Below are 6,924 nucleotides of genomic sequence, written 5' to 3'. Positions count from 1 at the left end.
ACAGAAACTGATGAGAAGATAGGCCTCACAGTCAAAATTTACAAGACAAAGATCATGTACCAATTTGCCTCCACTGTTTACCACCACCCCTAATAATAGTGTCATGGCGCACCCTGGAAAACATGGACCACTTCTTATACCTTAGGAACCACCTCTTAGTGAAGGTAGACATTGATGATGAAATTCACCATTGCTTTCAATATTCCAGCACAGTCTTTGGACTATTGAGGAAATGGTTGTTTGAAGATCAGTAACTTAAAACCAGTAACAGTTATTTCTTCTCTCTGCTTCTGAAACTTGGACTACCTACAGCAGTCACCTCAAGCAACTGGAAAGATCCCAACAACGTTGTTTCTCCGAAATCTTTCAAATCCATTGAAAGCATAAGCAAACCAATGTCAATGCCTCTCCCAGGCCAACATCCCCAGCAGTGAGGTCCTAAAGATATCCAGTTAGCTAAGTTTGGCAGGCCAGGTCATTTGTGTGCATTATACCAGGCTCTTGAAATAGACTATTTTGAGCTCTGTCATTGAAAGAGTTTACCAGGTGGACAGAAGAAAAGATTTAAGGATGCATTCTCTCTCTCACTCATATAATGGTAATATTGAAAAGTAACATTTACTACCTTCCAATCTGAGGGAACCCTTCTTGAACTGATGGAATTTTGGAAGTTAGCATGCAGTACATTCAATAACCCCTTACTCATCTCCTTCAAAACCATCAAGGTCTTAGGAATTTACTCCATTTCAGTCCTTTTAATTTTTCCACAATTTCTTTCTGATGCTAATTTTTTTCAACTCCTCATTCACACTAGACCTGTAGTTCTCCCTCATTTCCCAGGAGGTTTTCTGCGTCCACATCCGTGAAGGCAGATTTTAAATATTTGTTTAATTTCACTGCCATTTCCTTATTCTCCAGCATAATTTTTCCTGCCAACATTAACTATGGCAAATCTTTTTTATTTATCTGTAAAAGCTTTTATAGTCTGTTGTTATGTTTCCACTAGACCAGTCTCCTCCTCTTCTTTCCCTTGCCTTATCAATACCTAGGCCCTCCTTTACTGAATTTTGAAATTTTTCAATCATCAGGCTTTCAGATTTTTTTGGTAACAAGCCTTTTCCTTTGATCTAACACTATGTTGGTGCTGGAAGCGTGGCGACACTTGTGGACTGCCCCAGAACACTACGCAAAAAGATGTATTTCACTGTGTGTTTTGATGTACATGTGACTAATAAAGATATCTTAATCTTTAGCTTCTTTCCTTAGTCACTTTTCTCTGCTGTTTTGTTTTTCTTGAAGGGATATATATGATGTCAACCATGTATTCTTTCTGTGTTAGCCATTGCTTGTTTACTGTCACACCTTTTAATGTAGTTTCTCAATCTACTATAGCCAACCCATGCACTTCTTATATTTATGTCATGGGATGACAGTGGCAATTTATTTGGTTGTCTCAAGGACGATTTTTTTGTTTTTATTCCTACCTGAAGATGCAATTAGCTACTTTAATACAATGTGACTGTAGCAACCTGAATAAAACATAACAAATTTAACAGAGACTTTGCAGAGAAATATTCCCTTTCCTCAAGAGAATTAGCCTGTTAACTGCCATTGTATTGGATCTATTGATGCTGCTCCAAATGAGACACATAAAAATACCATTGCAAAGTGTGAGCAATCTTTGTGTCCCAAAGTTATTTACTGCTACTTAAAAAAACACATGAATTGTGTTTTTTTTAAACAAATTCATCCAATGCACCTTAATTTATCATCTGAAGTTTTTAATATCCAACCATACAGGATTTGTCAAAAGAGAGCCTTTTAATTTCCATTTATACCAGATGAACCAGTAACCTGACTAATGAAAAAAACTAGAGAAGCAGGGGGTCTTTTAAGTGAATAAAGCAGATGAAAACTAAAGATAAGGGTAAACTTGTAAGTTTAGAAGAAAAAAACAGGTTTTGGAGCAGGAAAATTATTTAGGTAAAATTAGGCAATTTGTGGTAATACGTTATTCATGACAATGGTCACGTCCAGGAAAAAGTAAAAATTTAAATTTAAAGGTATGACTTTTGAATTACGTCATATTTGCAACAAATCAGATGCATTATTGCCATAAGTGTTGTAGTTATTGCCAAAAAGTTGATGCAAGATGACTACGGCTGGTAACTAAGTATAATAGGTGACTTGAATTTTAGAAAACTAGTCAAATTAGCAAAGGAGATGTGGATAGCAAAGGATTATACAAAATTAAATAAAGGCAGTGGAGAGAAAAGATCTTAGCCCAGGAAATCAGAATGTAAAATTAGTACAGTGGAACTAATTAATAACAAAGGACATAAAACAATAGTATGTAATTTATAATCTAACAGATATCAACATTAGAATATAGATCAAGAAATTAGAGGAGCATGTAACAAGGGTACTTCAATCTCTAAATAGACTTCAAACAGACTGGGAAAACAACATTGCTAAAAGTAATTTTAATGATAAATTCAAGCAATGCATTTGAGAGTGTTTTGAAGGACAACATATCAAGGAGCTTATCAGGGAATTGGTTACTTTAGATCTTTCAATAAGAGATTGCCAATTAATAATCTTATAGTTAAAATCCTCTGGAGAAAAGTAATCATGTACTTTAGAAATATCAATGCAACTGAAAGTTGACATATCCCCTGGATCTGACGTCCTTTACGATAGGGCTCTTAAAGAAGTAACTATAGAGATATTGGAAGATTTGGTTGTGCTCTTCTAAAATTCTGGAAAGGTTCCAGTGGACAAGGTTGCAAATGTAACACCACTGTTCTAAAGACAGAAAACAATCAAACCTATACACAAAAATGCTGAAGGAACTCAGCAGGTCAGGCAGCATCTACGGAGGAAAATAAACAGTTGACATTTCAGATTGAGACCTTTCATCAGTCCTGATGAATGGTCTCCAGATTCCAGCATCTGCAGAATCTCTTCTGTCTCCAAACAATCAAACTTGACATCAACTGCAGATAAAATGCAGGAATCAACTAAGGAGTGATTTTATGTAGTTGGGAAATCAGAGTATGGGACTAGGGCTTTACTCATTGGAGAGAAGGAGGATGAGGGGAGACATGATAGAGGTATACAAAATATTAAGAGGAATAGATAGAGTGGACAGGCAGCACCTCTTTCCTAGGGCACCAATGCTCAATACATGGCTTTAAGGTAATGGGTGGGAAGTTCAAGGGAGATATCAGAGGGAGGTTTTTCACCCAGAGAGTGGTTGGTGCATGGAATGTGCTGCCTGGGGTGGTGGTGGAGGCTGATACGTTGGTCAAGTTCAAGAGATTGTTAGATAAGCATATGGAGGAATTTAAAATAGCGGGATATGTGGGAGGAAGGGGTTAGTTAGGCGTGGTTTAAAGTTCGGCACAACATGGTGGGCCGAAGGGCCTGTATTGTGCTGTATTGTTCTATGGTTCTATTTGGGCAAAGTCTTTGCAGTTCAATGAAAGGGATACCAGGTGGTCAAAGTTGTTAACATTTTTGAGGATCGACAAGGAAGAACAAAAAGAGGTAGTAGATTTTAAGAAAGCATTTGATGCCATTAAAAGATGAATACAAAATATGTAAATATATATATTTATTCATAAGATGAGGATCAATTTAGAAACAAAACAGAGAAAAGGTTACTTTTTTGGATGGTAAGGGGTAATTAGTGGAGTGGCACATTGAGCAATTCTTGGGTTTAAAATCCATAACAATAACTTAATGATGAGACCAAGTTCAATAATCCACATTTGCTGACAATACGAAGCCAAAGGGAAAATAAGTTGACAAGAGGATGCAAGCAGACTGCAAACACATATAGTATACACAAGTACACAAGGTGTAAAGTGGAATATAATCGCATTAATGTGAAATTAAATTGGTAAATTGGTTTATAATTGTCACATGTACCAAGGTACAGTGAAAAATTGTCTTGCATACCATCCATACAGATCAATTCATTACAACAGTGCATTCAGATAGTACAAGGTAAAACAATAAGAGAATGTAGAATAAAGTGTTACAGTTATAGAGAAAGTGCATTGTAGGTAGACAATAAGGTGCAAGGCTATAATGAGGTAGATTGTGAGGTTAAGAGCCCATTTCATCTGACCTGGGGACCACTAAATAGTTTTATAACAGCAGTATAGAAGCTGTCTTTAAGCCTGGCGATATGTGCTTTCAGGCATTTGTACTTGCTGGCCAATTTGCAGGTGGGGGGCGTGGGTAAATGCAAAAGCAAAACATTTTTGAAAGATGACACACTGGAAAATATTGATATTCATAGGAATTTTGGAATCCCAGTGTATGATTAATAGAACATACAAACATATGACCTTCAAGCCTGCTTTGTCATTTAATAAGATCATGACAACACAGTAACCTTAAACACACATGCTCAATAAGCACCCATCTATCTGTGCTTTAAATCAAAGACTTGCTCATTTAATGCATTGAAAGCATCTAAAATAACCTATTCCTTTAATAGCTCCTTGATATATTGTCCTGGGAAACAGTCAAATGTATTCCATTAATTTATAACCTTTGAGGAAGAGAGTTCCAAAGACTTATGACCCTCTGGGGGGAATAGTTTAGCCTCTTTTCAGTCTGAAACAATGACTGCTATTTGATTCTCCCACAATTATCATTCTCTCTGCATTCACCTGTCAAGATCCCTCACAATATTATATTCAGTCAAGTCCCCTCTCACACTTTTAAAGTCCAGCAGGTGTAAGTCTAGACTATCCAGCCTTTCCTCCAAGACAATCCACTCATTCCATGTGTATAGTAAACCTTAATTGAAGCAGTTCTAAAGCATTACCATCCTTCTTTAAATAAAAAGAGACCATATTGGTACGTGATATTCCAGATCCGGTTTCACTGATACCCAATATAACAAAAGCAAAACTTCTCTACTTTTGTATTCAATTCCACTAGCAATAAACAAAATTGGGAGAGCTTACAATGTTAAATACTTGCATTCTAGCCTGTTGTGAATCATGTGCGAGGGCACCCAGATTTCTCTGTACCTCTGCAAATTTATTTAAATAACGCTATTTTAATATTTTTACTGACAAAGAAGTTTGTAAATATGCTAAATTGTGCAGATAATTAAAAAGAGTATCAATCAAAATGGGCAAAAAGGTGACAGTGTAAAGAAATGCCTTCTTACTGATTTCAGATAATTCGTTCTGGGGAGAAACTGGTAGTGTAGAGGAGCAAAGTAATGCATGTACACAATTCATTAAAAGCCAGAGTACATAGGTAAATAAAACATTTAAAAAAGCTTGAGAAGTTTTACATTTTTCTTGAGGTACAAAAGTGAGCAACTTATGCTCGGTTCGTATCCAAATATTGGATATGGTATATCAGGAAACTTGTAAAGATTTTACAGAGAGAATAATACAATCACTAACAATATTGGGAATTAAAAGATTAAATTGGGTGGACAGATTTCTATTTCATCCTATGACATTTTTTGTAGTACAGAAACAAAGGGTAAAATTGGACAAAGTGGTGCCACTTTTGAGTAGCAAGTTGTTGCACCAATCCATTTAAGAGAGTTACACCTCCCAAATGCAAGAACAGGGCTAGAATCAAGTCATTCACTTATTCGGGCAGTAATTCACCATAATGCCCTGGGTCTCTTGAACATGCCAATATCTGTCTTAAGACTCAAAATGTAAACTGATTTGTTGGTATGCTCCATTCAGAAAGTTTATTTTTTGAAAACATTGTAAATACATTACTGGAATTCACCACCAAAAGAAAGCAATTAAAAAAATGTTTTGGGATTTCGAGGCTGGCAGTGTATTTCCTCTTCCAAGTTATAAATAAAAACTACCAACTTATGTTCCTAAATCACTGTCATGGATTAGGTTGCTATTTGGTGACTGACCTTTAACATGTAGTACAGTAATGTGTGTGTGTGTGTTGTCATCACAACAGCAAGAACAACATGCTGACATTTGTTCAGTGAGTCAGTGAGGGGAGAGACACACACAGACACTGAATACTGGTCTCTGTATCGATGGATGAAGAACAATAACTGGGTCTGTCACTACAATCCACGTATGGATTATTGGAGCAATCCAGTGGAGTCCACTTTGTCGTTAACCTGTAGAAGGAAACCGGTATTTCTGTGGACAGCTATATCTCGAATGCCTCTCAGGGTGGCAGATGCTTCAGAACAAAGCAATGGAGATCATCAGTGATTGAGGCGTCATATGGGTTCCAGCGTGGAACATTTGAATTTTGTAATTTCTCTCTATTCTCTCTCTACATTTTCTCTCCAATTAACTGTGGTTTTGCAAAAGCCTTTGCTCACGTTTCACCTTATGACTTGCTGAACTGAACTTTTGAGACTTATTCCTGGACTTGGAGTTTGGGGAATTTGCCACACACACTGAGTTTAGTTTTTTTGTGGGTTAATGTTTAATATCTAACATTTTCACTTTTATCATAAGTAGTTATTAATAGTTTCTAACATTTATACATGACTCTGTGTGTTTCTATTGTTGCTGGTACGTAACACCGTTCTTCACTCCATCTGGATTACCTCATCTACTCCTGCACCAAGCTGCACACTTAGCTTTCAAGAATCAGCAAGGTCCATTTCATAATTTAGTTGTGTGGCTCCAATGTGTTTGCATAGAAAATTGCATAAACTAGTATGTCTTTTACGGTTTAAAATTATGCAAGGGAAACCTAGTTATCACATTAAGTTTATTTCATTCTCCCACTCTCAACACGAGAGCAGGATTAGATGTAGCATCTGAAGTGGAAAGCCATGTGCATTTTTAAAAAATTCTTGTAAAGTACTGTTACATGCTAGTGCTTAATCATCCAATTAACATTTATACCTTTTAAAAGCATATAGAGGAGTAAAGAAAGCCATCACAC

Source organism: Pristis pectinata, chromosome 1 (genome assembly GCF_009764475.1).
Source record: "Pristis pectinata isolate sPriPec2 chromosome 1, sPriPec2.1.pri, whole genome shotgun sequence".
NCBI classification, from domain to species: Eukaryota; Metazoa; Chordata; class Chondrichthyes; order Rhinopristiformes; family Pristidae; genus Pristis; species Pristis pectinata.
The sequence above is the reverse complement of the archived record's forward strand: the minus strand, read 5'-3'. Positions refer to the sequence as shown.